Here is a 14,384-nt window from a genome sequence, read left to right on the forward strand (position 1 = left end):
CCAATCATTCATAAGATAGAAAATGACAAAGCAAAAGAGGTAAAATGTAGGTGGTTGGGAAATCTGGTGAAGGTATAAAGGAACTTTTGTAATTTTGTTTCTGTGAGTTTCAAATGATTTCGGAATGGAAAGGAACCGTCTCCTGAGAATAGTATTTGCTGCCCACCCCAGTCCCTTGTACCGTCTCCTCTCTTGACTCCCAGAGCACATGGGCTTCCAGTCTTTACCGTTAGCACTGAACCTGGCTGTCCAGTAAGGACATCTTCAGGGCTTTATGTCACTGTTCCTCTGTTGGCTGGTCAGACCCAGGGGATAGGGACCGGCCCTTGGAATCTCAGAACTGAACACAAAGAAAAGAATCAATAAACTTTCTTTATTTTGGCAGGGGGTGATGCTCAACCAACCTTTCTTTTTTAGTTGTGATTTGCTTAAGGAAAGGGAAAATCACGAGGCAACATACGGTTTATAGAATTATCTGAATTCACACGTGTGGCACTACAGGCCAGCATCCTTCAGTTTAGAGCAGGGTGAATTCACATACGTCTTTGTGAGGGAAATGTACAGTCTTCCGGCATTCAGAAAAGTGTTTTCAAAGCAGTTCCCACAAAGCACAGTTCTGCCCTACAGAGAGGGTAAGTGACTTGTTAATATGCAACATAAAGGGGCAGAAAGGGAATAGACACTCAATTCTTACCAGCTCAGTGCCTTTCCATGCTCCCAAGCAAAGATACCTTGCATAACCTCCTCTCTCGGTGCAAAAAAAATTTCTTGAAAATCCTTGGTTTCAGTCTACCTCGCTAATTCTTATTATTTTTTTCAAATGCTAAGAAGGAGCTTGAGGTTTTTAAAGTCTAATATTAATTACTTAAGACAGTCTGTGAAGAGATCTTTTTAAAAATTTTTTAAGTGTTTATTTGTTTTTGAGAGAGACAGAGACAGAGACAGAGCATAAGCTGGAGACGGGCAGAGAGAGACAGAGGCACAGAATCCACCCAAGCAGGCTCCGGGCTGTCAGTACAGAGCCTGACGCAGGGCTCGAACGCAGACTCACAAACTGCGAGAACATGACCTGAGCAGAAGTCAGATGCTTAACCGACTGAGCCACCCTGGCGCCCCCAAAGAGATCTGAATGCCAGAGAATACTTCCCAAGCACATTCATTTGCATACCCCAAGCGGTGAAGAAACTATTCTCCCTTTCTCACCACAATTGAGGTGGTCAAAATCAACCATCTTGGGGAATTTTCAACCTCAAAGATCTCTGAGAGCATGTAATCTCCAAGATCAATGGCCACCCTTTCTTCGGGGTAGAAAAATTGAATGCAGTTTAGAAGTATTATTATTATTATTATTATTATTATTATTATATTTTTTTTTTGCTAGAGAGTCTGTTTAGAGAATTCACTTTTTCCTTTTACGACTCATTTTTTTTTCCTTAAAGAATAGTGGCTCATAATTCTGCCTTAGAGAAGTTGCTGCCATTTATATTTGTATTAAATTGTTATTGGACACTTTTTTTTAAGATGCTCTGCCTACGCTCCCAGAGATTTACCGCAACGTCTTAGTCAATCTTGTTTTTCACTAAGAAAGAACCCTTTATTGCCCAGAGGCCCATCTGCAGCTCCCTGTCCCCATTCGGGAGATGGGAGGGCAGGGCTGCCTTTTACGGCTGCCTGCCTGAGCAGAGCCTTCTTATTAGAAGACAGGATGGACGGACACTGGGAGGGGAGGGGGGAGGCGGGGGGGGGGGGGGCAGGACCAGGGAGCACTAAATAGCTCTCTAAGTGAGAACAATTAGTGATGTAAGTGTATTCTTGAAAATGAACTGCTTTGGGGCAAGATTACTTACAAGCACCATCATCCCAGCTAAAATCTCTATAAAGCACTCCGTAGTTCTGAGAAGTCATCTTCAGAGACAATACTTATTGGAATTCATAGATAGTGTTTCCTTTTGTACTCTTTGAAATTAGCTAATGTTCTGGTCACTCCAGAGCCTTTAAAAATGGTCCCAGTCCCAAGGGCTTGATAGAGGGGAAGTCTGGCAGTGAGGCGATAATTTATTTTCAGTAGGCATCACATGGGGTCTTTTCTTTTTTTCCCCTAAGCCGGGCATACCATTAGCTTTTCCTTCATTTATCAACAAATAGCAATGCTTTCAACATAACGAAAGCAGTCACATTTACAACATAATCATGTAGTCCTGATTTTTAAATATATAATTTAACTTTTCCAAAAGTGCAATTTTCTCCCAGAGGATTTATGGAACTTATCACATTTCATACTTATGAGGCTGGGCGGGTAGAGAGATGGCTGGTAATTTCTAATCATGTACTGACAGTGAAGTCATGGAAGCATTGTTAATATTACTTGTAGCTCTTTACATATAAGAAATAGATCTTATAGTCCAAGTAAAATAAATGGGAGATAGAGGGGTTCCTGGGTTTTGAGGGGAAAAAAATTACTGAAATACTGACATTTGCAGCTTTAATGTAGTTTTGGCCTTTTATGTTTGTTATATTTAAATACAGGATTTTATAAAATAAAATGAAGCTTGAAACATCTTTCAAAGTATTTCAGTGATTGGGCAGTTGATATAGAAGGAACTTCCAGTGTTTTCCATATGTAGGAGATACATACACACACCTCTTGATAATTACATTCATTCAAACTTTTAAGTGACCGTCTGAAAGAGCTGAAATGGCTTTTTTTAAGCTTTATTTATTTTTGAGAGAGAGAGAGAGAGAGAGAGAATGAGCAGGGGAGGAACAGAGAGAGAGAGAGAGAGACACACAGAATCCGAAGCAGGCTCTGAGCTGTCAGCACAGAGCCTGATGCAGGGCTCGAACTCATGAGCTGTGAGATCATGACCTGAGCTGAAGTCAGACACCTAACTGACTGAGCCACCCAGGCGCCCCAGAGCTGAGATAGCTTTGTGACTTACGAGGTACTTCAGACAATGTACTAGAAATAAAATCTTTATAATTCTCTTGATAAAGCACTACACTCAAAACATTTCTGCCTTCATTTTCTTTAATTGGGGCTTTATTTTAATTCCGGTACAGTTAACACACAGTGTTATATTAGTTTCAGGTGAACAATATAGTGAGTCAACACTCCACATGACAGCCTGTGCTCATCACGACAAGTGCAACCCTTAATCCCCATCCCCCCACCCACCTTCCCTCTGGCAACCACCAGTTGGTTCTCTATAGTTAAGAGCCTGTTTCTTGGTTTGCCCCTCTCTCTCTCTCTCTCTTATTCTCTTTGCTTGCTTGTTTTGTTTCTTCATCAAAGCATTTCTAAAGTGCTTCTTTAAACCTTCCCAAGTCATCGATATTATATTTTTGAATATTATTATATGCATTTAATTTTTAATATGCTACATAATTCATACTTCCCTAGTTGATCGATACTTTATTATAAATTGACTGGCAGATGAAAAAAAGCATGTGAATACCTGCTAGACGGTATTGCACCTTCCAAAAAAAAGTCTGGGCTCCACTGCAGATGAAACTCTGCCAGTTCTTTTTATATTTTTAATTAAAAAAAATTTAACATTTATTCATTTTTGAGAGACAGAGCGAGACCGGGCGTGAGTGGGGGAGGGGCAGAGAGGGAGGGACACACGGAATCCAAAGCAGGTTCTGTGCTGACAGCTCAGAGCCTGACAAGGAGCTCGAACTCATGAACTGGGAGATCATGACCTGAGTCGAAGTCAGACGTTGAACCGACGGAGCCACCCGGGTGCCCCAAAACTCTGCCAGTTCTTACACACATCACTGTGGGCATCGCTAAGGCGTGGCCGGGCTGCTGTCAGGGACCCACATGACAGCCAGGAGAAGGGGGGTCAATTTCAGCCAACGTGCTTGGTCTGCCGGTGGGCAAAGGTGGTGTGCAAAGAAAAATCGGTGCATTATAGCAACAACAGCAACCAGCGAAATGCATGCTGCTATAGGCTGGAACTTTGTCTCCCTCTAAAATTCATAAGCTGAGGCCCTAATCCCCAATGTGATGGCATTAGGAGGTGGGGGACTTGGGTGGTGATTAGGTCATGAGGATGAAACCCTTGAGGTTAGTAACCTTGTAAGATACACTAGAGAGATCGTCTCTCTCCCTGCCATGCAAGGACACAGCACAAAGGTGGCCACCTACAAAGCGGGAAGAGGGCCCCCACCAGATGCTGAATCTGCCGGCACCATGATGGACTTTGCAGCCTTCACAACCCAGAGCAAAACATGTTGCCTGAACCCCCCAGTCCCACACTTGTAAGGCGCCCCTACCAGACGGAGTCAGGTGCCGAGGGAGCAAAGCCAACAGATGTCCGCGTGGTCAGGAAAAGTTTTGTCACAGCTTACCTGACATTTGCTCACTACCAAACAAATGCACATGTTTTAAAGATATTTTGGGGCATTTCCCAAGCGTGCACTTTGGAGTATCAGTGACATTTTCCCTTTACTGAACTAGAAAACCGAAGGCAAGAGGACTTGTTTGAGCCAAACTGAATCTTCAGCCAAAACAAGACTGGTTTTGTGAGGTCGCTTTGGGTTCTCTTGTCTCCAAGGATCACATGCTTCCTTTGAGTTCTGAGTCTTGCAAAATTCCACACCTTGCCTTATTCAGCCATTGTTGCCTCTTGTCTAAGATCTCACCCTGCTTACCAAAAAAGGTCCTTTAGAGAGGAAACCATGTATTGGATTTCTTTATTCTCCATTACACATGGCTTGGCGTGCAAAAGACACCAAATAAATTCTTGGTTACATAAGTTTTGGAAATTGGAAAAACATTCTCTAATATGCTAGTGAAACTTACATGGTAAGAGATGAGATCGTACAATTTTCTCACACACCGAAAAGTAGTTAAACCCTAGTTCTAAGACCAGCAAGTCTTCTGGTGACTAAATTAGAGGTTTTCCTATTTCTATGTGATACAAGGTATTTTTTTAAGTTTATTTATTAATTTTGAGAGAGACAGACCCAGCGTGAGTGGAGGAAGTGGCAGAGGGAGCAGGAGGTAGAGGAGGAGAGAGAGACAGAGACAGAGACAGAGAGACAGAGAGAGAGAGAGAACCCCAAACAGGCTCTGTGCTGCCAGCACAGAGCCCAACGTGGGGCTTGAACTCACCAACAGTGAGATCATGAACTGAGCCCAAACCAAGAGTCAGGTGCTTAACTGACTAAACCGCCCAGGCGCCTTGATACAAGGTATTTTAAATGTCTCATTTCAACAAATACTGCATTGAGCTCTGATCATACATTTTATGAATGGCTTTGGAAGCTGAGTAAGGAGACGGAAGCATCTTCCAAGAGAAAATGACAAGGTGTCAGTACCCTCCCTGACTCCCACAGGGACGTGACAATGCCTGAGGACACGGCTACTCCCAGCATCTCATCAACATCGTCAATAATACAGTCTTTGAGCACCTATCACATAATGAACTTATAAAGAGGGATACAGCTGTGACTAAGAAGTTTACAGTCTAAGTCGAAGAGGAATGAGCACAGAAGCACTGACAATGTTTTACATGTAAGAGAAGAATAAAATGTGCATTCTCGGAGCAAAGACCCAGCTCAACAGAACAAAACCCCAGCTCTTCAAGACTGGATTATAGCACCTCTCCTGACAGTGGGGCTGTCTCATGCTGGGGAAAAGAGAAAACTCACTTTTGTCCCCGGCAGGAATTCCTTGGTTGACTCTTCACTCCTGTGTCAAGATCAGGGCCCCGGTGAAGAGTTTGAGGAGGCTCAGTTTCCAAAGAGGGCTTGTAGTTGCCAACGTGGTCGACCCAGGTCACGTCAGTCTGAGGGCTATACTCTGTTTGGATGGCTTTCCCAGCGCTGCTGTAACAAAGTCCCGCACACTGCGCGGCTAAAATAATTGAAATGTATCGTCTCACACTTCCGGAGTGTGCAAATCCAAGACCAAGGTGTCGGTGGGACTGAATCCTTCAGCGGCTGTGACAAAGAGTGTGTCCCATGCCTGCCCTCTAGGCTCTGGTGGGTTGCTGACAATCTGCTTTGTAGGCGTGTCACTTCAGCCTCTCGTGTATTCTCCCTGTGTGGCTGTCTGCGTCCAAATTTTCCCCTTTTATAAGGAAATACGTCATATTGGATCAGGGTCCACCTACTCGAGCGTGACTCCATCTTAACTGATGATGTCTGCAGTGACCCTATTTCCAAAGAAGGTCACGTTCTAAGGTCCTCGGGGGTTAGGGTTTCAACATATGGATTTGGGAGAGCACAAGTCAACCCATGACAACAGTAAAAATCCGTATTTTGCTATCACTGCCGCCCCCCCCCCAGGTGAGAATTCCCAGTGCTCTGGTCCTTAGTCCCCTGCCAATACCCCCCACCCAGGTATTTCCAAGTGAATGGTAGTGTTCCCAGATACACCGGTCAAATGCCTCTTGCTCACGCCTAGCACTTTCCCTGGGCACAGTTGGCTCTTCTAGATACCAGCGTGCAGTGGGACCCTCACTCTGTGACCACGTGGCAGGCTGGCACCCCAACGACAGTACCAAGCCCTCTGGTATGGAACTTACTGTGTTTCTGGAGCCTTCTCCCCTCAAGGAGCCTTCTGAAGTGCAGACATGTTCCTGCCCTTCTTTGTTCTTACATGGTCCATGCTGTTTGAGGTTTACTGAGGCACGCAGCCTGCCTGTGGATTGTCCTTCAAAGCTGTTGGTGAAAACAGCACACTACACGCAGATGATGACTCAAGCCAGCCTTGTCTGCTTGGCTTTGTGTTCCACTAGCGCATGTTTTTGTTTTTCCAGAACGTTCCTGGGCCTTGCATTCGAATCACGTTTACACAGCTGCCCCCAATTATGCCAGATACCCTCAGACAAGTCTGAGCATCACTCGAGGTGATGAAACTTAGCCTCCTCTCAGCTTCCTTCTGTGTTCCCACCTTTGTGCTCCTTGTTCCGGACAGAATGGACAACGAAATTGATCTGATCATCTTCTTCGCAGGAGCCGCGTGCACTGATCAGTGCTGTGATCTGACAAGGGGTGGGGGTGGATATTGGCACTTTAGATGAAGAGAAGGCCGTGATGAACAGACGTGAGTCTCTAACGGAGGGCTTTTCCGCCATGGCAGTCCCTGTGGGCAGAGTGCGTGTGTTCACGTGCACGCGTGTGCCTATGTGGGCAAGCGTGTGCCTGTGTGTGCGACACGCACACGGCATGTTCTCTTGGGGCTTTTCCTCAAATTTCTAGTCTAAGCCTGTCACTTCTGGCCCCATTTAGCAGAGTGGTTTTCATGTATCTTGAGCCAGTGAACCCTTCCTTCCGATGGAATCTTCAGATGTGAGTGAACAGCCCAACAGGGGCCCTGGCTGAAACCATCTAGTTTTTAATTCTGGATTCTCCACTTATCAGCTGGATGAGTGAGCAAGGTCAGTTTACCAGGGCCTTGGTTTCCTCATCTTCAACACGGAGAAAACACTGTACTTAACTAAAGGTGTTATTCTAAGAGCTAGTGGGTGAAATGCACGTAGTGTTTTGGACACTGTTGCCTAGAGCTGCTGGCTAGAGGGTAGGTGTGGGGTGAGACCCCAGCTCTTCAGACGGACGGGTTCTCTTCCTCCTTCAGAGATGCCCATGAGTCCCCTCTAGAAACCCCACAGACTCAACGACGCCTAGTCTGGAAGCTCCCAAGAAGTGACTAATTCCGTAACTGCTCCCAGCCAATAAAAAAACGTGGCAAGTATTGGCCATAATAATCTACTTGAAAATAGGAACAAAGACAGGCTTTGCAACTTCAGTTGGATAATTAAATGCATTCTTTGACTTGGGAAGCTTTAGAAAATTAATGCAAACTCTCTTTTCCTATCCGATTTCACATCAACCAAAGGATGTCTGAAGCAAGTATCAACCCTTCAGTTTCCAGCAGGTGGATGGTGGTATGTCGTAGCCAGTGGTTCTCACACGTTAGTGATGCCAGAACTCCCTAGAGAGCTTCTGGAAGCCCGGACGGCTGGACCCTGTCCCCAGAATTCCTGATTCAGTAGGTCTGGGGTGGGGCCTGAAGATTGGCATTTCTCACGAGTTCCCAGGAGATGAAGGAGGTTAAGTCCAAGTCACCCCGGAGCCTGGGGGGAGGAGCCGTTGGGTGTTCATGCAGGAAGCACGGGCACGTTGAATTTTTGCCAGTTCTGAGGGACTCTGAGATCTCAGGTAAGAAGCGAAGTCTTCTATTTTGTTTTTTAAGGAATTATTTAGGGGCACCTGGGTGGCTCAGTCGGTTGGGCGTCCAACCTCAGCTCAGGTCACGACCTCATGGTTTGTGAGTTCGAGCCCTGCGTGGGGCTCTGTGCTGACAGCTCAGAGCCTGGAGCCTCCTTCGATTCTGTGTTTTCCTTGCTCTCTGTCCCTACCTGACTCTCGCTCTGTCTGTCTCTCTCTCAAAAATAAGTGACCATTAATAAAAATAAATAAGCAAGTATTTAGATAACAAATGTATGCACGAATCAGGAAATTTCCTTTCTGTCTCTCTTCTTCCCCACCAACCTGTTCACCTTTCCCGGATTAGGGTTAGCTGAAAACTTCTTCACTGTCAAGACCAGAAGTTCAGTCACTCTCAGGCCAAGCTGCAGGAGACACCTGTGAGGAACATGCCATCAACGCAGCCAACAGTGATGCCATTTGGCTCATGCTTTCCTTGGATGCTCCTTCCTTCCTTTCAGGACCACATTTAGACACACCAGTAGTGAAATCACACAAGCCTAGGACTTAACCAATTCATGAAAACTTCAAATAAAGAAAATAACCCTTTTTTTTTTTTTTTTTTGAGAATGGCCAAGAGCTGTTTGGTGGGGAGGAAAAACACATCAACGTTATTTTGCATTGTAGAGCAGCACTGTTTATCAAGCAAGCCCAGGAGGCAGTTAGAGGGAAGATTGCAAGGTGAGGCGATACTCCCCTTTGTGAAACTGTCTTTACCTCATGCTTGACGGATGTTTCAGATAAATGTGATGAGATGAACAAATCGCCAAGATGAAACCGTGGTAGCATCTCCAACACGTAGAGATGGTCTGATAAAAAAAAAAAAAAAAAAAAAGAAAGGACAAACAGGAAAGGTGATCTGTCACACTCAGAATCTAAGAGACGCCTGGATGGATGACAAGGGCTCCCGGTGAAGCTAGTTTACTTACTCCGTGAAGCTCGGAGCTTATGATCACAGCTCAGATTTGATCCCGAGGTAATTAGGAGCTGCGGTGGGACAGAAGGGATCCACGTGGCTCTAACCCAGGTAGAGCAGGGACACTGGCGTGGAGATGCTGGGGGCAAGAGGTCCTGGACCCCGGTTTTACTGGCCGCATTGCCAGAGCTCAGGTAGGGGACCTTCTGGATAAAGGACCCAGCACAGAGCGTGTGAGGGAAGGGCTCTGCAGAGATGCTCCTTCGCAAACACAAAGAAGAGGTTACAATTTAAAGAACAGGTTGCCCATAAATACAACCGGGCACGAATGGTTCTCTTTCCAGTGTTTGAAAAGTGGAGATTCCTACGCCCACTTCAGACCTTGTGTATCAGATTCTGGGGACTGGGTCCCCAGAAATTGCACCGTTTACAAGCATCCCAGGGGATTCTGAGGCAGTCCATTAGGAAACAAGGTTCGGAAATCAAAGCTCTGGTGGAGGGCCAAAATATGGCCTAAAACATCACAGAAATGATGTATCAATAGAAGGGTATTTATTTATTTATTTATTTATTATTATTTTTTTCAACGTTTATTTATTTTTGGGACAGAGAGAGACAGAGCATGAACGGGGGAGGGGCAGAGAGAGAGGGAGACACAGAATCGGAAACAGGCTCCAGGCTCTGAGCCATCAGCCCAGAGCCTGACGCGGGGCTCGAACTCCCAGACCGCGAGATCGTGACCTGGCTGAAGTCGGACGCTTAACCGACTGCGCCACCCAGGCGCCCCAGAAGGGTATTTATTAACAAGGGTGCTCAGTAGCGCTGTGCTGTTTCACTGCAGCCATTTATAGATGCTCTCAATTTGCACGAGAATATGATCCCCGGACCATTCGAAAGTAATTTCAAACTGGAAGTCAAGTTGCGGAAATAAAGATAATACAGAGAGCACACATACACCCCTTCCTATACACAGTTTGCCCCATTTGCTTTATGATTTGTGTTCTCTCTCCACACACAGATAAACGCACACATACGCATATGCACACACACATGCCCTGTTTTCTGAACTATTGGAGTGTAAGTTACATACATTGTGGCCCTTTCCTGCATCGTGTGCTCTTTCCTAAGAACAGGGAGAGTCTCTTACATAACTCTTGTGCAGTTATCAACTTCGGTAATTTTAACATTGATAGAGTGTTTTATCTGATCTACCCTCTGTGTTCCAATTTTGTCAGTTGACCCAATAATGTCCTTTCGGTCATTTCCCCTCTAATGCAGGATCCCTCTCTTTAGCCTCCCTAATTAATCTGAGATGTCTCTGTAGGCTTTTTTTGTGTGTTTTAGGACATTAACATTTTAAAGAATACCGTCGCCCCACACCCCCCCATTCTCCTGATAGGACATTTCTCATTTGGGGTTTCTCTGATGTTTCTTTGTGATTAGCTTCACGGCATGCATTCCACGCTGGAATTCTGCACAGGGGACGTTGTGTACTACTCAGGGGACCATATGTGGGGACCGTCAGTGGTCATCTAGCCCATTGGTGCTGTTAATATTGGTCATCTGGTTAAAAGGCTGTTTGATATTTTCACAATTTAGTTACTCTTTTTTTTCTCCCTTGCAACTAATAGTGAGATGACATTTTAAGGCCACACAGACATCTCGTTCTTCATCACAAGTTCTCCCTAGATTTAGTATCCTTTGATGATTTTTGCTCGATCAGTCTTTACTATGATAATTGCAAAATGCTGATTTTCTGGGGCGCCTGCGTGGCTCAGTCAGCTAAGCATCCAACTCTTGATTTCGGCTCAGGTCATGATCTCATGGTTTGTGAGCTCGAGCCCCAAGTCAGGCTCTGCGCCGACAGTGTGGAGCCTGCTTGGGATTCTCTCTCTCCCTCTCTCTCTCTCTCTGCCCCTCCCCTGCTCATACTCTATCTCTCTGAAAATAAATAGACTTTAAAAAAATGCTGATTTTCTGCTTTCTATACCCCTTCTTCAACTATCAGTCACTCTACTGTGAGTAAGCTCCATCCCTTCTCTCTGACCCATTTATTTCTTTATTATCAGCATGTGTCATGAATACCTATTTATCAGGAGTTCACTACTCTACCTCATTATTCTGGTGTTCAAATTGTCCTTGATTTGGCCAGTGGTGACTGTGTCCTTGAGATATGTCACCATTATTTTTTGAGCACTTTTTTTTTACTTTCCAGGTCATCTGGACCCTTTCCTGCCCCAGCCCTAGATTAGCTGCTTCTCTGAATATACTTGGTTCATTTTAGGGAACGAATCCAGACAATGGTATTATATGTCAAAATCTGAATACTAGATTTGCTCATTGCCACTGAGGTGTCTGTTTCTGAGCCTTTCCAGGGACGGAGTTAGGAAATACATGTGCATAAGTGCATGTGCAAGGAAATAGACATGCAAATATACCTACATGGCACACAGATTATAGAAGTAATCAGTTCATGCCAATCCCCCTGATTCGAATCTATCCCCACAGAGTTGTCTCTTGCCTTCTCCAATTACATAGTTGTATATTCCTTTTTCCACCGTGAGAACCCTGGCCCCCATCGACACCTGCACATTTACACTTTTGCTCCATCCTTTAATTGTGATCTAGAATAGGTACGGAGTTGCAGAATTCCACTGCAGGAAACCAACCTCCTAAAAAGTGGTCAGGATTTGTTTGCCATTCTGCTGGCATCCACCGTAGCCAGAACGGAGGTTCTATAATCACATGCTGCACTTACACATTCCTTGGACTTCCTCCCGCCTCTTTCCTTTTTTTCATTACCAATTTCTCACTTTCTCCTATCTCCCTTTTTGTCACGGCGTGGCATTCATTTAAAATTACCTTCATTTTTTTTGTTTTCAGTTTGCTTTCGATTTCAGCTTTTGTTCTCCTCTCCACTGGGACTGATTCTATTCTATTTTATTTTATTTTTTGAGCATTCAGACCCTTAACAGGTGTTCAAAAGTAAAATATACCAGGAGATTTACTCAGAACAGATCACTGCCTCTTGGACGCCTTCCTTTCTCTCACCTTCCTCCCCTTGTAAGTAACCCATCTTTATGGTTTCCTGGCTTCTGCTTCCTGTGTTTCTTTCTGTAAAAATAAGCTGATCTACATATGTTTTCCTATTTTCCCTCCTTCCTACACAATAGGCAGCAGACTGTTTGTGCTCCTTCGTGCTTTGTGGGAATTCACGAGACTGCTATTCTAGCCCGTGTTCCTTCCCGGATGAGCTGTGGGCCCTCAAATCTCAATTTCTTCATCTGCCGAATGTGAGCATTTACAAAATTCTATATTTCTCTTCTCTCTCACCGCAAGGAAGTTTGCTATGAAAAACATGCAATTTTCCTCTTCTTACCCGTTGTAAATTTAGAAATGTGTCTTCAGAACAACAAATAAAATAAAAAGCCCAAACAGATACTTTGGAGAAGAGGATGGGAAAAGGCTGGACTGACATGAGCTCTTTTGTAGCACAGAGAGTGTTTCTAACACTTTCCAAGTCGGAAACTCAGCTGTACCGTTTCCCCTGCCCCCCTTTGAGGTCTGTCTGTATGTATGTATTTTCTTTATAAAAATGGCGTATCTTTAAGGTGTGCAGCCTGATGGTTTGATGTACATACACATGGTGACATGATCACTAGCGTGCCTTTCCATATACATTCTTGCCACGATGGGAAAAGATAGTTTTTGTGTTCATTTATGCAAGCGTCTCAGCATGCTGGTGTAGACCAACCCGCTCCTCGCCCAGAGACGGTTGGAAGCGGCACTCGATTGGATGCTCCCTTCCTCTCCCCGATCTGAGGGCTGCTATAGCTGCTTGTAGCAATTAGAGCGTGTTGTGTGCACAGACTAGAGTGTTGACTGAACCAATTAAAAGATCAATTAGCACAGCACAAGTGCTTTAGAGAAGTAGTTTTCTGTGACGTGGAGCGGATTTGCCTCAGCACATGGAGCTACAAGGGAATCCAACACTCAGGAATATGGAGTCTTTGTTCTGGACTCTTTTAACATGTCCTGTGTCTCTGAAACATTCCATGGAAGTTATTAGTCAGTGGGCTAGTATAACAAGATGGCTTTTGTTGTGATAGTATTTTCGTGTACAGTCATCAAAGGAATTAATAGTAATTCAGAAATGTGTAGTAATTACATGATCTTAATTAAGTCGAAGCTGTAAAATAACAAAGAATTTATGCAAGTATTTTCTTTTTGGCTCTGATAGAGTTCATTCAAAAAAGTTCTGTTTGCCCATCAATTATGTATATGTGGTTTGGATTTCTTTTTTTTTAATTTTTTAAATGTTTATTTTTGAAAGAGAGAGAAAGGGCAAGCAGGGGAGGGGCAGAGAGGGAGACACAGGATCCGAAGCAGGCTCCAGGCTCTGAGCTGTCAGCACAGAGCCCAATGTGGGACTCAAACTTCCAACCACAAGATCATGACCTGAGCCAAAGTCAGGGGCTTAACTGACTGAGCCACACAGGTGCCCCTGGTTTGGATTTCTTTTTGCTGTTTTTATAACTAAAAAAAAAAAAAAATCCCAGTTTTAGTTTTTCTTTTTATGTTGGAATCTTGGCAATTCCACAAGCTATATGCAAAACTTTGTGTGTATCAGATCTTGTGACATAGTTCTTATAGGCATGAAATGGCGTAAAGATAGAATACATCGAATTTTCAGATCTCTGAAGTGCATAACTCTGGGAGGGGTCTTCTCAGCAGGTGATAAATAAAAAGCGACTCCAGGAGAATTTGTCAAGGTGTAAAGTCTTTCACACCTTTATTCAACAAGTATTTGGACAATTAGTGGATCGTAGAAGGTGATATGAGTGAAGCCGAGACATATTGCCTGTCCTTTGGTGGTTTATATTCTAGTTGGAGAGGCAAGGGCTACTTATATTACTTATGATGGTGGGTGACCAGGGACAGAATATCCAAATGCTTGACTCTTTTCTCTGCATCTTACAATCCTGTGAGGTCTTCAGAGAGAGAGAGAGAGAGAGATGCACTGAGAAGATAAGCAGGGGAAATCTCTGGGGTGTGTTATGTTCAGGTCTTTGGGGGTAAATTTCTCTCAGGAAGTTCTCTTCATGATGAATTAAACCTGGCTAAAGGTGACCCAGGAGAACTTCTGCCTTGGGAGAAGCAGGTCATATGACCTCCCTTAGGTAGCCTCTCATCTGGGTCCTACTCCGTATCCTAAGTGGCTCTTTCTTATTCTGGAAGCCTCTACAAA

Source organism: Acinonyx jubatus, chromosome C2 (genome assembly GCF_027475565.1).
Source record: "Acinonyx jubatus isolate Ajub_Pintada_27869175 chromosome C2, VMU_Ajub_asm_v1.0, whole genome shotgun sequence".
Classification (NCBI taxonomy): domain Eukaryota; kingdom Metazoa; phylum Chordata; class Mammalia; order Carnivora; family Felidae; genus Acinonyx; species Acinonyx jubatus.